We start from the raw sequence: 19,547 nt of genomic DNA on the forward strand, positions 1-19,547 counted from the left end.
TCTACACTTTCTCAGTAAAGGGAAATATTTATAGCATCTTTTAAAAAAGAAAAATACTAATGCCATTCATACCTGACATAAGTTTCATTTGCATTAACCCTTTTTATAATATATATTATAGATTACAAAAAAGTCCTCATTCTACATGATAGACTCATTTTCTCAGAGCTTCTATAAAACAAAATCTCTATTTAGCATTATTAACCCCTAAACTACATGGCTTTGTTTTAAATTAAAAACACATACTTCAATAGTTTCTATCATCAGTATCCCCAATAATGGCACTTATTTGCTGTCCTGCATTTTTTAAATGCTTTAACTCTTCATGCCTTGCTTCCCAGTAAAAGCTCCTTGACAATAGAGAGTAGGCCATAAGCCCTCAAACTATACCCAAATTCCAGTCTTCTATACCAAAATTCAACCCTATAAAATCAGACAAAACTTATTCTAGAAAGTATATTCATTTTTGTAATCATAGAATTGCTACATTTTTCAAAATCCCCAATACCTTTTTGAATGACTAAAAAGAATTTTAGTACCTCAAAATCAAGAAAAGTTAAATGACTTGACCTCAGTAAAACAGATGACTCATGGCAAATCAAGAATAAGGCAGGTGGGGGCAGCTAGGTGTCTAAGTGGATAGAGCACTAGCCCTGAAGTCAAGAGGACCAGACGCTTAACATTTCTTAGCTGTGTGACCCTGGGCAAGTCACTTAACCCTAATTGCCTTGGGGAAAAAAGGAATGAAGCACTTGATACACAGAGAATAGAGTCACTCATTGTTCTAAAATTTTATATTCAAATTTTGAAACGTTTGTCTTATATTTATGTGAAGAAAAGTACACCTGTACTCTGACTCTTCCCCCTTAACAACTCTATTGCATTGAAACATAGATATACTAAAAGCATAAAGTCAATGTCAAAAACCAGGATTTGAACTTCCATTTACCATGTGATCTTAGGCAAAGCACTTAATTTCTTTTTCTGTATTTCCACATCCATAAAATGAGCATAAAAATATTTTTTTGTACTACTTATCTGTGAGGGCTGTTTTGAGGAAATGAAATTGGGTGCTTTAATTAGCTGGTAAGTAAGCCAATAATTATTAATAATATTTAATGTCACATTTCACTCCAATTCTAAGGCAATGGTAATTTATGGCACATACCCAGTCATAAAAAAATTATAATTCAGATTTCTGGATTAAACTTTTCGACACCTAGACAACTGCCACCATATTTTTGGATATATTTTCACATACTTGTCTAAAGAGTCACCTAAAATCTTAAGTAAATGAATTAACAAACAGATGCCAGGATTAGGAGATTTTTTCTAGGCGTATCAAAAGAATGGTATCTAAAAATGAGTAAAAATGTTGCCAACTCTTGACCTACAGTATATTTCATAGAATCAACCTCTTTGCTACCAACTCTGTATTGGACCTCCCAATACAGCATTTTTTTCTCATTTGTACTCCAAAAATCCTAATAATCCTTAACTAAACCATATCCTTCCTGAATATGACAGCTAGCTGTGTGACCCTGGAACTTCTCTCCAACTCTCACCTCATCTCTAAAATGATGAAGGTTAAGACTAGGAGTAAGCATTGATCCCCTTTTCAACTCAAATAGTCTATCAACTTTATGTATTTTTTTTCTATTGACCCCCCCAATGACTACAGAAATTCTCCCCAAAAATAAAAATAATATCTCCCTTCTTGTCCTCAGAAAATCGAATATGGTTCAGAAAAAAAAAAAAATTAAGTGAAAAAGGAAGGAAGGATGCTTCTTGCCCAAGGATCTGTAGTGGGTCCCCACTATCTAGAGGCTAAAACACAAACTCCTTAAGGTTGGCATTTAAAGACCTGCAAAATCTGACTGCAGGCTACCTTTTCAGACTTCTTTCACTCTTCTGCTTTATCATTCTACACTTCCATGTCTTTATACAGTTTGTCTTTATATGTAGGACTATATTCTTCATTTCTACCTCTCAGGTTCTGCAGATTCCTTCAATGTTCAACTCAAATATTAGTTCTTTATTCCCTGAATGCTTAATACTCTCTTTCTATTAAAATTTTATTTTATATGTACACGCTTACTCACTGAATCCCCAAACAGCACGCCACTGGCTCAAAGGCAGAGATTTTCCTTTATCAATTTTTTTTTGGGGGGAAGTGTGTGTGTCCAGTTCCTTGCCTTACGCTTGGTAAGTCTTTAAATTGAATGCACATTACTCTGGCCACTTTTACTTTCCATTGGCTTTTTCCCATCATCACAACAGTGAAGGCAATTTCTTGGTAAATAGGGACATGCAGTTAGATGATGAAAACGAAAGCATCCTCTATCTAATGCTGTTACTGTCAATAGTAGCTTTAACGTGGCAGATAAAGGAATAGAATGTAAAGGTGTTAAAAGATCCTTATCAGATTGTATTAGAAAGCCCATAGCATTTTGATTACATCAAATTAAAAAGCTTTTATACAAACAAAACTAATGCAAACAAGATTAGAAGGGAAGTAAATTGGAAAAACATTTTTACAGTTAAAGGTTCTGATAAAGGCCTAATCTCCAAAATATTCAGAGAATTGACTCTAATTTATAAGAAATCAAGCCATTCTCCAATTGATAAATGGTCAAAGGATATGAACAGACAATTTTCAGATTATGAAATTGAAACTATTTCTACTCATATGAAAGAGTGTTCCAAATCACTACTGATCAGAGAAATGCAAATTAAGACAACTCTGAGATACCACTACACACCTGTCAGATTGGCTAAGATGACAGGAACAAATAATGATGAATGTTGGAGGATGTGGGAAAACTGGGACACTGATGCATTGTTGGTGGAATTGTGAAAGAATCCAACCATTCTGGAGAGCAATCTGAAATTATGCCCAAAAAGTTATCAAACTGTGCATACCCTTTTGACCCAGCAGTGCTACTACTGGGCTTAAATCCCAAGGAAATACTAAAGAAGGGAAAGGGACCTGTATGTGCCAAAATGTTTGTGGCAGCCCCCCCCCCTTTTTTTTTAATTATATATATATTTTTTATAATATTATCCCTTGTATTCATTTTTCCAAATTATCCTCCCCTCCCTTTATTCCCTCCCCCCGATGACAGGCAATCCCATACATTTTACATGTGTTACAATATAGTCTAGGTACAATACATGTGTGTGAATATCATTTTCTTGTTGCACAATAAACATTAGAATCCGAAGGTACATGCAGCCTGGGCAGACAGATATTAGTGCTAACAATTAACATTCACTTCCCAGTGTTTCTTCTCTGGGTGTAGCTACCTCTGTCCATCATTGATCAACTGGAAGTGAGTCTTTATGTTGAAGAAGGGCTGTGGCAGCCCTTTTTGTAGTGGCTAGAAACTGGAAAATGAATGGATGTCCATCAATTGGAGAATGGTTGGGTAAATTGTGGTATATGAATGTTAGGGAATATTATTGTTCTGTAAGAAATGACCAACAGGAGGAATACAGAGAGGCTTGGAGAGACTTACATCAACTGATGCTGAGTGAAACGAGCCGAACCAGAAGATCATTATACACTTCAACAATGATACTGTATGAGGATGTATTGTGATGGAAGTGGATTTCTTCAACATAGGGAAGAGCTAATCCAATTCCAATTGATCAATGATGGACGGATTCAGCTACACCCAGAAAAGGAACACTGGGAAATGAGTGTAAACTGTTAGCATTTTTTGTTTTTCTTCCTTGTTTGTTTATTTTTACCTTCCAAATCCAATTCTTCCTTTGCAGCAACAATATCAACAAAATTCGGTTCTGCACATATATATTGTACCTAGGATATACTATAAGATATAAGATATTTAATATGTATGGAAATGCCTGCCATCTAGGGGAGGGAGTGGAGGGAAGGAAGGGACAAATTTGGAACAGAAGGGAGTACAAGGGATAATGTTGTAAAAAATTACCTATGCATATGTACTGTCAAAAAATGTTATAATTATAAAATTAATCTAAAGAAAGAAAGAAAGAAAGAAAGAAAGAAAGAAAGAAAGAAAGAAAGAAAGAAAGAAAGAAAGAAAGAAAGAAAGAAAGAAAGAAAGAAAGAAAGAAAGAAAGAAAGAAAGAAAGCCCACAGCACAATTAAACCAGTAACTGCAAAAGCTTTATATGGCAGAAGTTTCAAGGGCTTTGGTAATTAAGCTTCTCAAGTCCTTGCACATTAAAAATGTTTTTATTTCAGCAGTAGGGAAAATCTGAACTACTAAAGGAGTGAAAGGGATTTCACAGATAACAGAGTTGGCTGGAAAGTTAAAAAAAATCAAAAGGATGCAGGGTTTGAAATCAAAGGAGTAGAATTCAAATTCTATTTCTGGCAATTATTTTCTGTATATTAGGCACATGATTTAACTCTTCTGCTAGATAAGGTTCAGGTTGATAAGACTTGAACTAGTACTTTCCAGCTCTAAATCTGATGTAGGTCAAAGGTCAAAAAGGCAGGCAGTATAAAGCCTCAAACACTGCTGAATGTGGCTTAAATCAGATTAAAATTTAATTGAGAACTAAATAAAAGTAAAATAAAACACAGATATGCCAATATGTAGTTTTCTAAGTCACTATGCAGGTGCAGGGACCCTTATATATAGATTCATGGCCTCCATTTCCATTTGACAACTTGACTGATAGACTGATACATTGATATAGGCCAATCTCTTCTCCCATGGATAAACACACCTTTACCAAATCAATAACAATTCCAAAAACTTAGGTCAAAGATTCAGTTCAAACATTTATTAAGGAACCAATATATGTAAAAGACTGGGCTTATGTAAGCTCTCCAATGTGGTTGACAGGGACTCATTACCTCAAAAAGCAATCTATTCCATTTATGAATACTTAAAGAAGTTTTTCCCCCCTTATATTACAATGAAATGGATGCCCTTGTTAATATGCAACCATTGGTCCTAGTTAAAATCCCTAGAACAAAGCAGAATACAATCTCTCTTTCATTTGAACCTTTTTGAACCTTGCTGGGGACCTGAGCCCTGGATCCACTGAAAGAAACTTCTTAGATTTATTAATTAGATTTATTGTATCCGTAGCTGCCACCACCAACCTGACATATCCAGGATGACTTCAACAAGAGAAGTTTTACTTTCCAGAGAATTTGTAAAAAAAAAAAAAAAAAAAAAAAAAAAAGAGCATTGGGATAACAGAAAATTAATAGTAGGATTATAACTCTACAATAATAATAATTCTTATAATCCTATTTAATTAGGATTTCTAGAAATATTTTGTAGCTGATTTTTCACAGCTATAGAGGAAGAAAACTGTGAACTCATAATATTTTCCTGAAGACCTGAACTCAGAATTTCACCCCTCTACCTATAAACAATTACAATAACTTTTTTTAAAAAATCTCAATACAAATGACCAATCATCCTGACAAATATTTTAATGACAACCAATGGAAGTCTGATGGCTAAAGCACTACAATGATACTATGCAGCTTTAGTTGTTATAGTTTAAAGCGTTAGCACATCAGCAACACTTGAAGTTGGGGTGAAGGAGAGGAGAAAAACAGTAAAAGAATACTTGAACAAGGTATATACAGTTTGGTATATAGTTCGTTTATAAATGACAACATATGAGCCAACATATCAAGAAATCTGTTCTACCTGCAATAACTGTTCTACATATAGAAATCAAAGTTAATCCATTCCATAATACCAAGGCCTGAAAGAACTTAGTCCTTTTCTAAGCAAACCGATTAAAATAAGAAAAGAAAAGCAAAATGATTACATTTCTTTTAGGTCTAAGCCAGATTACCAGAAAAACTCAATTTTTTTCATTGTAATGATTAACAATTTTATGCATCTCCATCATGTTCATTCTATTCTTTTTCCCCCCTTTACTTTGTCCAATCTTGAAAACATTTTGCTTGATAATTGTGGAAATATTCTTTTTTTCCCCCTTTACTTTGTCCAATCTTGAAAACATTTTGCTTGATAATTGTGGAAATATGCATAGAAGAATTGCACATGTTTAACATATATTAGATCACTTGCTGTCTAGAGGAAGGAGTGGGAGGAAGGGAGGAAGAAAAAATTGGGGGAACACAGGGTCTTGCAAAGTTGAATGATGAAAATTATCTTTGCATACATATATTTTGAAAATAAAAAGCTATTATTTTAAAAAAAAAGTGTTTTGCTTCTGACTTTTTACCTCCCCCAAAACTTCTCTTCATTCTATCAGCTTCCTACCTTTCCCCATCTTATCTCCTTTCCTTCCTACTCTTCTATATGGTAAGACAGATTTCTACAACCAACTGTATATTATTATTATATTATGTACCTGTATTGCATATAGTGTAATATATGTATATTATTCCCTCTTTGAGCCAGTTACAATGGCAGCAAGGACCTCTCCCTTTTCTATTCCTTCAATGCACTTTTCTTTCTCATCCTTTCATTTTTTAAAATAAGCATACCATCATATTCAACTCATACCTCTTACTTTCTGTCTATATATGCTCCTTCTAATTGCCTTCATAATGAGAAAGATTTTAGGAGATATAAGTATCATTTTTCCATGTAGGAATATAAACACTTTATAGATTTCTCTTTCTTGCTTACCTTTTTTGATTCTTTTGCATCTTGTATTTGAAAGTCAGAATTCCTGTTAAGTTCAAGTTTTTTTCTTCAGGAAAGGTTTAAAATCCTCTAATTCATTGAATATTCATTCTCTACCCTCTCCCCTGAAAGGATTATAGTTTTGCTGGGTAGGTGATTCTTGATTGCAATATTAGCTCTTTTGCCCTTCAGAATATCATATTCCAAGTTTTCCAATCCTTTTCATTTAGAAGGTGATAAATCTTGTATTATTCTGAACATGGCTCCATGATATTTGAATTATTTCTTTCTGGCGACATGCAGTATTTTCTACCTGACCTTGGAGGGTTAAAATTTATCTATAATATTCCTGGGAGTTTTCGTTTTGGGATCTCTCTTAGGAGGTTATCAGATTCTTTCAATTTCTATTTTACCCTCTGATTATAGAATATCATGGAATATTTCTTTGATAATTTATTGAAAGATAATATGTAAGCTCTTTATTATTACCATTGTGATTTTGGAATAGTCCAATAATTCTTAAGTTATCTGTCCTGTCTTCCACAACAGTTGCTTTTACAATGAGATATTTCACATCTTTTATTTTTTTCATTTTCTTTGTTTCTTGATGCCTCATAAAGTCATTAGCTTCCACTGACTCAATTCTAACATTTAAGGAATTATTTTTCTCAGTAAAGTTTTGTACCTTTTTTATTTGGGTAAGTCTATTTTTAAAGTAATTCTTTAGAGAATTTTTGTATACATTTTTCCATTTGGCCAATTCTGCTTTTCAAGGCATTCTTCTCTTCACTGGATTTTTTGTGCCTCTTTTATCATTTGACCTATGCCATGCCTATTCTGCTTTTTTAAGGTGTTCTTTTCTTTATTATATTTTTGTGCCTCCTTTACCAAACTGTTGACTTTTTCCCCATGACTTTCTTGTATCATTTTCATGTCTCTTCCGAATTTTTCTTCTCTCATTTGATTTTTAAAATTCCTTTTTACCATGGTCTGAGACCAATTCATAATTTTCTTTAAGTTTTTTGGATGCAGGAATTTTGATTTTGTCATCTTCTTGAATGTAAGAGGTGTGTGTGTGTGTGTGTGTGTGTGTGTGTGTGTGTGTGTTTTTCTTCCTTGTCACCCCAGTCATTTTTCCATGGTTGGAATTTTTTCTGTTATTTGCTCATTTCCCAGCCTATCTCTTGACTTTTAAATCTATGCTAAAGTGGGCTCTGCTTCAGGTTTTGTGCAGCTATTTTCAGATGGGCACCTTAAGTTTTTGAGTATGACCTATTACTCTCCTATATTATGTACTGGTTTTCGACCACAAGTACAGTTTTTAACCCTGGAACTGTAATTAGGGTCCCTGCTACCCTGTGGCCACAAGTGGTGCTGCGCTAGTGCTCCTTCTCACACTGGGATTTACAAAACAGATCTAAATACAGATGATACAATGAAGTCCTGCCCCTGGTGCCAACAAAGGGAGCCTTGTAAACCTCCTTCTGACCTGTTGTCTGATACCCTTACCATGTGTGGAAGGAGAACAGTGGAAACCATCACTGCTACCACTGATTCAATCACTCTGAGCCCTATTCCTGGTTTGCTGGAGCTCAGTATACAGGAGAGTGACCTGGGCTGGACTGTGCTGTTCTCTTAACCTGGAGCAATAGACCTCTCCTGCACACTTCAGTTATTACTTAAAGGTATTTGAAGGAGAATCCAGGCAAATCCCTGCCTTTACTCCATCTTGGCTCTGACCCTGACCTCTTTTAATCCCTTCATAAGAGCTAATCTATATAGTTGCAGAACACTATTAGCCAAGTAGTTTTCAAATAGCTTCTGATTTTTAATTACACCCAACTAAAGACAAACTATACATATCTACCCTAACATACAGAATCTGCTTCAAAAATTAAATCCAATATTTATTTCTATGGAAAAACACACTCCAAGTTTCAAAGCTGTAAAATAAATCTTTACATAGGCTAGCTCCTAACCTCTTTTCTCAATACTTTCTAATTTGGTGGCCTCCTTAAGCCCCACATATTTAATGATCATTTCTAGGAAGATGGTTTCCAGGTACATGCAGCCTATATCTCTCGTAGATATCACTCTAGTCTGTAGGACACTTTGAACTGGATATCCCTCAGGCATCTCATACTCAACATGTCCAAAATAGAACTCATTGATGATTGAGGCCAGTTCCAATAAGAGAGCCATCTACACCCAGAGAAAGGACTGTGGGAACTGAATGTGGATTACAACATAGCATGAACTTTTGGGGAAAGAGAGGAAAACCTGCAAGACAAAGTCTTGCAAGAGTCAATGAAGAAAAATTACCCATGCATCTGTTTTAAAAATAAAATTTAATATAATTGTATTCATTATTAATTAAATTATTTAATTTGATAAAAAGAAAGAAAAAATAGAACTCATTTTTTCCCTAAAATTCTCCCTTCTTTCAAATTTCTTTATTACTACTGAGAGTTCCATGATCTTCCCTGTCATCTACATTTATAAATTAGTGTCATGCTTGAATCTCCCCTTAATACATAAATTCAATTTGATGCCAAATCTTTATTGCTACTTTCACAATATAACAAGTATTTGTCTTGTTCTCTCCACTCAAAATCATTGTCTTAATTCTAGTCTTTATCATCTCTCATCTAAACTACTGCAATTGCCTTCTAATTGGTCTCCCTACCTCATCTTTCCCCACTCCATCTTTCATTGAGCTACCAAACTGATTCTTCTCAAACATAAGCCTAATCCTGTGACCCACACTACCTATATTCAATAGTGAACAAGAATGTTTTACTTAAAAACTTGACAATGAAATACTAAAAATGGGTGATTCAAAGGTAAAGTCATAAAAAAAAGAAAATTATAACATACCATAATTTCTGAGATACAGCCAAAGCATTTCTCAAGGGGGAAAATAAAAACACTGCATTTATGGGTGAATAAAATAGAAAAAGATGCTATATTGTTGACGGAACGATCCTCTTCCTTTTTATTTTTTAGTTCAGTTTCCTTTTTTTTTAGTGACATTTTAATGATAGTTTCCTTTTTTTAATGCTATTTTCCAAATAGTAAAGATAGTTTTCACCACTCACCTTCACAAAACCTTGTGTCTCAAATTTTTCTCTTTACTCTCCAAGACATTAAGAAATCTGATATAGGTTAAACATTTACAATTATTCTAAACATATTTCCATATTTGTTTTTATACAAAAACTTTTTGTAAAGATAATTCTACTCATAACCGGTATAAGGAATGTGTGCACACTAATGTATAACACAAAATACAGTAAACCTGAAAAACAAAAGAACTCAGCAGATATTACATTTAAATGGCACCCCTGAGTGAAACAAGGCTGGGCAAAGTCAAAGCTGGACACATTTTTCTGAAGTGATTGCAGTCAAATGGAATTAGCAGCCTGATGCTGATGTAGGTTTTGCAATTAAAACTAATCTAGTTGGGTCTCTATCCCAAAAAGATCATTAAAAAAGGGAAAAGGACCCACCTGTGCAAAAATATTTGTAGCGGCTCTTTTTGTGGTGACAAGTAATTGGAAATTGAGTGGATGCCCATCAATTGTGGAATGGCAAAATAAGATGTGCTATCTGAATGTGATGAAATACTACTTTTCTATAACAAGCTGATTACAAAAAGCCTAGAAAGACTTACAGTATCAGTTTTTGTGTTTAGATCACAGGATAGGATATATTCATCTTTTGTGGCAAGCAGGCCAGGGTAAGGTTAGGTGACCCAGAAAATTTTTCAACCATCTCTAGCCCCCACCTTCCTTAAATCAGGAAATAAATAAGGTATTCTTTAAAAAAAAAAAAAAAAAAAAAAAAAAAAGCTGCTTAGATATCCAAGGAGCTGGCCAAAGCCTTTTCTAGCCCCTTCTTCACACCAGGAAGTAAACTATCCTTATAAAAGGCTGCTAATAAGCAAAACAAATATGGAAATATGTTTGGAACAATTGCACCTGTTTATATCAGATTTCTTCTTGTCTTGGAGAGAGGAGAGGACTTGAAAGGCAGTGCACATAGTAACCGCAACATTTGTGTGATGATTTAACTATGATAATGATTAGCTCTTCTCAGCAATACAGTGATCTAAAACAATTCCAATAGATTTGGGATGGAAAATGCTATCCACATCACAGAGAAAGAGATGGATGGATCAAAGCATACTAGTTTTACTTTTTTGAATTGTTTTTTTCTTTCTTGTGGTTTTTCCCTTTTGTTTTGATTATTTTTTCACAACATGACTAAGATGGAAATGTTTTAAATGACTGTGCACTTATAACCTATATCATATTGCTTAATATCTTACTGGTGGGGAAAGGGAAGGGAGAGAAAAAAATTGGAATTTAAAATCTCACAAAAATGAATACTGAAAACTATTTTTAAATGTAACTGGAAAAAATAAAATACTATGAAATGAAAAAATAAGTTTAAAAAAAGAGAATGAAGGCTTAAAAAAAAGGCAAGAAAATTTATCTAGTCAACAAGATTGAATGCCTTCCAAAAGTAGTGAATGACAGGCTCATGACAATGCAGTTGCCCCCTGAAATAAAGTGCTTTGCTAGTATTGTGTGTGTGTGTGTGTACTCCCACTGTAATATATATATATAAAATATAAAATATTCACAGTTATATTTATATATACTCCCACTGTAATGAACCCTGATGAAATCAAAAAGAAAATATTTTTATGAAGAACTGGAGACTTATCATCAATGTACCAAAAAAGGGACATGTTTGTAATTATAGGTGACTTTAATGCTAGAGAAGATATTGACTACCAGATATAGCAGAGAATAGTTGTGAAGAATGCAATCAGAAAACAAAACAGCAATAGCAGTGTTCACTCACTTTTGAAAATTTATGACCTCATGACCTCACCAACACTATTTTCCATTTACTTAAATACAATAAAACCTTCATGGATAAATGATATAATGCAATAAACATTTGCATTTAATATATTTTTGTAAAAGAGAGGATTGAGAATAAGGAAGGCAATGCAGAGTGCTGGACCAATCATAGACTTATTCTCTTCACACTAAAGAGTTGTATTCAACAAAAGCAGCAGTCCCAAGGCAAGCAGACTACCAGAAAAATCGGTGTCAACAGAATAGACAGCTTATGCATGTGAATTTGTTGCAACCCTGAGAGAAAAAGAGTCCACACACAATTCAAAACAGAGCAGTAAAAGATGGGATTTGGTGTATGGGGCTGTAGTTATTCATCTGGGCCAGAACATTCACAAACAATAGGTTTTGATGAAAAAATGATAACAGAAATCGAGAAGATACTAAATGAAAAATGAAAACTCCACCAGATTTACCAGCAGGATAGTTCATCTGTCTTTTAAGAAGCTCGTATTTAACTCCCATTAAAAGTACAAGCAAAGCTTAGAAAGATAAAGGATTCTTGGCTCAGTATGGCTGCTGAATGACAGTCACTGATCTCAGGCTGAAATAATTTTCTCTCTAGTTGAACTTCTAACTAAAGAAGTTTTGAATGCATTGTGGCAAGGCATCTGGTACTGATTCTATTCCAATGAATTTACAAGGCAGTGGATCTACTGCTCATATAAAAGCTGAATGAAGTCTTCCAGGTTATATGGCAATGAGAGGTTATCCCTCAAGGGTTCTCAAAGCTAAAGTATGAGTTTGTCCTATGACAATCACGAGGGAGAGGATCATGTCCACTCTCTTAGACACTGCTGGCAATATGCTCATCAGAGTTCCCCTTAATAGGCTGATCCTTCACTTGGAAGATGGTCATCTACCAGAAAACTGGTATGGCTTCAGAAAAAGCCAAAAAATGGTTGAAATGGTGTTTGCTGGCAACAACTCCATGAGAAATGCCAGGAACAAATGTCTGAACACAACATTAATCAATACGACCAAGGTCTTTTGGTACTATCAGTCGTGAGAGGTTGTAGAAAATTGGGGTAACATGTGTATGTACTGCACACTAGTTTCATGATGGCCTACTTACATGGGTTTTAGAAAATGGATGATGCTCTCACACTTTTCCAGTCACGAAAAAGAGTAATGTAAGTCTGTGTTGCTTACTTCCATGCTTTTAGCATGACACTTTTAGTGAATTTGTCAAATGCCTTCAACAGACTAATAGCACCAGAGTCAGCTTGCCAAAGCATTTAACTTGAAAAGGCCATAAATTAAAACTAAAATAGAGAATAAGTGTATGACTTTATCTGCAGATGATTTTTCAGCTTTCTAAGGGCTGTGATTTTCTGTCACTTGTCCTAATTTTGGTCAGTCATTTAACACCAAGAAAACAGATTCTCCACTAGCCAGCACCACACCATCCATCCATGGACCCATCATTAACAGCAAATGAAGAAATATTGATAAATAACTTCACTTATTTTGGCAGTATACTTTTCAGGTTTGACACACATTGTAAGAACTAGCTCAGTGTTTGGGAGATTCTGAAAGAAAATGTGAGACAGAAGAAGTATCAGGCTGCCTATCAAACTGAGTATCTACATAGCTATTTTACTGACTACACTGTTGTATGCCTGTGAAATTTGGACAGTATGCTAGTATTATGTCAGGAAACAGAATTTATTGCACTTAAACTATGAAGATTTTGAAGATCATCTGGCAAGATGAAGTAGTGGACCCTAAGGTACATTTCTCATGCTTAACTGCTAAGTGATGAAACTACTGTAGAGAGCACAACTCTGATGGCTGGCCATATCCTTTGAATGCCAAGTGTACATTTGCCTAAAAGATTTATTTTATGGAGAACATCACAAAAAGGCAAGCACTCACAGAGATCAGAAAAACTGATACAAGGACACTCTTAAGATCTCTCTGAATAACTGTGGAATCAAATGAAATGTGAGATAGTGGCACAGACTGCCCAGTGGAGTGTGCCTGCATCAAAGAAGTCTGCCTTATGAGCAAAGCAGAATTCAGTAGCTCAAAAGAATCTTAAGATATACAACTTAAAAGACAACTATACTCCAAATGTTCATATGAATTATTTATGTTCAACCTATGGTAGAGCCTTCCAAGCTCATATTGGTCTTATCAATCAGTTGGGCATACTGTACACTGACCGTGATATAATGTCATTTTAGTTCTCTTGGATTACAAATGACAAAACCCAAATTGCTGGCAGAACTGTAAAATGGCATAATCATTTTGGAGAACAATTTTGAATCCTAGAAATAAGGCAAATAAAATGTTCAGATTCTTTGAAGACTCCATTACCAGGATTACACCTCAAAGAAATTATCAGTAAGAAGAAAGTCCATATATCTCAATGAATCCATAAGTTGGTATGTATGCATACAAATATATATGAATATATACAGATATTCCAAAATATTTATAGCATTGCTTTTTGTGATAGCTAAGAAATGGAAGAAAGGCAGATACCTATCAGCTGGAGATTGGCTCAATAAATTGTGGTACATGAACATAATGAAATACTACTATGCTATGAGAAATAGATAAACATAGAGAAGTATGGAAAGAGCTAAGAAAACCACAATAAACAGTAATTCTAATAATGTAAATGAAAGAACACCACCAAAAAAAAAATCAAAAGAAAATATATAACACAATTATAAAGATCAAGTGGGACTCAAATGAAGAGATATAAGAAGGCATTCCTACAATCTATTTCTTATGGAGGTGAGAGATCCATAGGCATTACACACTGCACATATTTTCAGACCTTTTTCTATGTTTTACTCAATTATAATGACTTTTTCCTCTCTCAAAAAAAAAATACTATTTGTCATATGGGATAACTATCTGGAAGTGGGAAGGGAATAGATACAGAAAATATCAATAAAATTAATTTTTTAAAAATGATAAGCTTTTTATTTTTGAAAATAACATAGATAGTTTTCAACATTCACTCTTGCAAAATCTTGTGTTACAAAATTTTCTCCCTCTCTTCCCACCTCTTTCCTCCCCTGGACAGCAAGTAATCCAGTATAGATTAAACATGTACAATTCTTCTAAACATATCTCCACATTTATCATGCTGCATAAGAAAAAAAAAAAAAAAAACGATTAAAAGGGGGGGGGGAAGCAAGAGGGGGAAAAAGTAAACAATCAGAAACAATAACAATAAAGGTGAAAATATTATGCTGTGATCCAACATTCAGTCTCCAACCAGTCTTCTCTCTGGCTGCAAATTGCTCTTTCCATTACAAGACCACTGGAATTGCTTTGAATCGCTTCACTATAAAACTTAATTTTTTTTCCCTAAAAGATAAGTACATATTAAGAAATATTATAGAAGAAAAAATGGAACTCTTATGGAATAAAAGGCTTTCAAGAAAATTCATGATGAAAAACATCATAATAGAGAAAGAATTTGGAAATATAAAAACAAGACTCACAAGAACCCAAGAAAGGTAAACTTACTTGGGCAATCTGAAGAAAGGGATGAATGATGATGCAGTGTTAACATTCTGTTTATTAAAAAAAGAAAGAAAGAAAGAAACAAGGTGACCTTTTCAAAGCCTTACTGTCTTCAAAAGATATTTAATAAGTAAGAAAAATAGAGGAATGGGAGGGTAGTTGGGTTCTTTTCTATAGATTTGAAGGGAAAGAGAAGAGAAGGTAAAAGGAATACACCAATGTGAAAGGAAAAAGGGAGTGGAACTAATTATTTCTCATAATTGTGCTAAAAAAAGAATTTATAAATATGGTGGAAGGGTTGAAGGGAAAGGATATACAATGAAACTCCACTTTTATCTGAAACAGAGCAAAAAAAGTGTTAAAAATATACACAAATATTTGATGTAAAAGCACATCAAACTTAAAAGGGAAACAAGGCAGGATAGAAGGCATCAGGTTTAAGAAAGTACCAAACTTCTGTATCCTGAAGGAGGGAGTAAAAGAGGAAAAAAGAAAATAATAAAATTACTTACGCAATGAGCAAACTGCAAAGCCAATAGTGATACGTTAATGTATATTGCATAATGTATTGTTGTAATTAAAATACAATGAATATTATTGTACAGGATGAAAAAACTTTTTAGAGAAATCTGGATGGTATTAATTGATACTGAATAAGCAGAACCAGGACAATTTATATAATAAAAATATTGGAAAAAAAAAAACTTTGAAAAATTTAATGCTCTCTGATCAATTTAAATGGCTACTTAAAGATCTATTATGAAACATGAAACCCACCTCCCAAGAGAGATATGATGGATAAAAATATTATTACAAGGATTACCCCCCCCTCCTTTCCTTCTCTAAATTAACGAGAAGAGGGACAACTGGCAAGCGTAATTCATCCTCACCCATAAAAAAGACACAAATTTTTCTGCATACAAAATTTGCAAGCAAATTGAAGAAAATATAAAGTGATTTTCCAGGCCATTTTGGTATTGGGAGACAAAGAAATCAGTGAATAGTGGGGGATAAGTTTGATCATCTGTAGAGCACTCTAGCACAGGAAGAGATTGTACACAAAGCACTCTGACCTTGTGTGCTAAACAGGCGCAAAATGGTAAGAGAAGAGCTAAATGGCTCATTATCATGTTCTAGGTCATAGATTCAGAGTAGGCTAAAGAAAAAGATCCATACCCAAGGGTGGCATTCTAGGGTAAAAAGCTATCACAGGTAAATTACGAGCATAAGATATTGTGGCTCAGATCTCAGAAGCAAAAAGTAGTGTCCCATGCCTAATGTCTAGTATAGACATTTCTGCAGAGGAATAATCAGGGTAGGAATACCAAACCAAAGGGAAGTTTCAGTTCTCTCACTCTGTACTAGTAGAAGCTTTCCAGCTGGCTAAGATTGGATATAGCAGCAGTCTATTGTTCAGACTGACACTGGTTAGAATTTGCAGAGGGGAGCAATGATCAGATTTTGATCTGACTCTGGAAATATTAAAAGCTTATAGATCCCCAGCTTGAGCTGTCCTGGAGATTATGGAACAAAATAATACTCAATACCTAGGCAGCAACAAGACCAGCCTAAACCTTCTCTCCAGAAGTAGGTAGAACCTGGTCCTAACACAAAGTCTAGAGTAAGGTAAGGATTGGAAGAATGAGAACCAAAGAAACAATCAAAAAATCTCACTCACAAACAAACAAATAAAAATTAATATGCTGACAGGAATACTCAAGACACAAATCTAGGAGAAAAGATTAACTCCCAAATATCTACAAACAAAACTTCAAAGAAAAATATACCCTGGGCACAAATTCAAGAAAAATTCCCAAAAGAAATGAAATTTAAAAATTAAAAAGTTTTTGAAAAATGAAATGGCTAGAGAAGAAAAAGGAAAAAAATTAGAAAGAGAATTAACAGTTTGAAATAGGGGTTTAAAAAAAAATTACTTAAGGAAATAAAACTCCTCCTAAATTAGAATGGACCCAGTAGAAGCCAATGACTCCAAGAGACAAGAAATATCAAAAGATAATAAAAAGACTAAAAGAAAAAGGAGATTTAAGTTATCTTGTAACAAAAATAACTATTTAGAAAAATGATAAACTATGGAACCTAGACATCAAATTTCAAGAACTCTTCAAAGAAAACTGCTTAGAACTAAAGGCCAAAGTGAAAAGAATCTACCTACCAGTCACTTCCTAGAATCCCCAAAGAAAATTCCTAGGAACATCACAGCCAAAATCCCAAGTTATCAGAGAAAACATGGCAGGGCAGTCAGAAAGAAAGAATTCAAGCACAAAGGAAGGAACCAAAGTCAAGATTCACAAACAAATTTAGCAGTCTCCATTATGAAAAACTGGGGAATATAGAAATATGATATTTCAAAAAGTAAAAACATAAAGGTTTCAAAAAGTACAAAAATCTAGGAATACTTTAACCAGCAAAACTGAATCTAAGCACACAGAGATATGGAGGGAAATGGACTTTGAATGAAATGAGAATCTCTTAAGTATTCCTGATGAAAAGACCAAATCTGCATAGAAATTCTGAAAGGCAAACAGGAATTAAGAGAAGGTAAATTTTTGCTGATTAAAAAAACCCTAAAATTTCATCTTAAGAGAAGCAGAAGAGTTTTAAAAGTAACACATAAAATTTATTATATTCTTTTTAAAGGGAAAGAAAGCTGAAAAGTCATCAAAACTCTGATCTTGACTAATGGTAAAAGAGCTCCATCCAACGGACAATGATAGGTGACATGTCAAACACTGGCTGGTAGTAATTTATTTCACTAAATGATGGATTTCTTTCTTTTAAAGGATGTTTTCTTGGGTATGGAAGTGATAAATATGAAGGAAACTCACAATGAAAAAGCAATGAATTTTTTTTCAAATCATAAAATACTATTTTAAAATAAAGGAAATAAAACTATTAGAAATCCAAAGAAGCTCCAAACTTAAAGGATATTATACTGAAAGGATTATGAAAAAAGGAGGGGGAAGAGAAGAGAACTAAAAGAACTAGAATATAAGGGACTGTCCAAGATTGCATCATACATAATTGGGGATGGTTGAACAAATTGTGGTTTAAGAATAAAATAGAATGTTACTGTACTAAGGATATTTGAGAAAATATGGAGTAACATGAATTGGCAAAAAGTTAAGTGAACAGTACACTAAGCAAGAGTAGCAACACTGTAAATAAAAACGACTTAAAAAATATTAAGAACTCTTGATTGCAGCAATCATTCTTTCAGAAGACCTATGATGAAGAATGTTACCCATCTGACAAAATGATGAACACAAAGTACAAAAAGAAATACGTTTCTGATTATATAGCACTGCAAATTAAATTACTTCTGCTTGCTTATGTTTACTTGTTAAAAAGGAGACTTTTTTTTCCTTCCCTCTCAATTTTTAATGGGGATGTGGAGATGGAAGAGATTGAGGGCTGCTAAGTGGCAAAGTAGAAAGAATGCTGGATCTAAAATCAGGAAAAACCCATCTTCCTGATGTCAAATCTGGCATCAGATATTTAATAACTGGGTGACCCTGGGCAAGTCACTTGCTTCAGTTTCCTTATCTGTAAAATTAGCTGGAGAAAGAAATGCCAAACCCTTCCACACTATCTTTGCCAAGAAAATGCCAATGGAGTTATAAAGACTGAACAACAATAACAAGTGAAAGGTTAATGATAATAGTAATTTTTTGAAAAGACATTTAAACATCTTTAAAACTGCACAGAAAAAAAAAAACAGAAGAAAATGTAAGACAAGCAGAACATTTGGAAAGCAATATATAGAATGATATTTTTTAAAACAATCAAATGATGTGAAATGGAGATTCGCAATTTAATATAGATTCCTCCTTTTGTGTCCTATGTGTGGCAGATATAAGATGTGAAACTGGAAGTCAGGAAAAAGCTAAATAAATAGATCTAAGAATTATCTGCATAGAAATGATAAGTGAATCCAAAGGAACTAATGAAATCATCAAGAATCACAATTGGAAAATGTCTTAGAGGTAATAGAATTCAACTAATCACAGAATAAGAACCTCTCTAAAACATTCTCAGAAAGTAGTTATTTAAAGAGCTCTAGTGAGGGGGAAACCCCGACTCCCACCAGTAGCTCATTCTACTGCTGGAGAGCTATAATAGCATGAGATTCTTAACACAGAACAAAAAAAGAAAGCCACTGAAAGATTAAAAAAAAACACATCAAAAAGAACAAAAAGCAAGTACAAGAGGCACAGACAAGTAAGGCAGTTAAAAACATGAAATATATTATAAAAAAATAAACAGTATGGAATCAAGAGTCTCTGATGGTCTACTACACATAAGAACGATCATTTTTTAGAAGTTGAATTCTGAATACATGTTTAAAACTGGTGATCTCTTAATATATGAAGTTTCAAACATTTAGAAATCATAAGGGGTCTTAAAATGTCAAAGTATTAGAGAATAACTGCCCTAAGAATGAGCATCGTACCCTGACATGCTACCCAGAAACTTTTAACACATATCA

General features: G+C 33.9%; 2 protein-coding genes across 4 annotated transcripts in view; both read right to left on the reverse strand.

Moving 5' to 3' along the window:
• The window catches only part of FAM193A (family with sequence similarity 193 member A), a 191,937-nt gene that overhangs the window by 142,670 nt on the left and 29,720 nt on the right, over positions 1 to 19,547 (reverse strand). The window lies entirely within an intron of this gene.
• Positions 1 to 19,547, reverse strand: part of RNF4 (ring finger protein 4) — a 201,447-nt gene that overhangs the window by 38,890 nt on the left and 143,010 nt on the right. The gene's annotated exons all lie outside the window — the stretch shown is intronic.

This window comes from Sminthopsis crassicaudata, chromosome 6 (assembly GCF_048593235.1).
Source record: "Sminthopsis crassicaudata isolate SCR6 chromosome 6, ASM4859323v1, whole genome shotgun sequence".
Taxonomy (NCBI): Eukaryota; Metazoa; Chordata; class Mammalia; order Dasyuromorphia; family Dasyuridae; genus Sminthopsis; species Sminthopsis crassicaudata.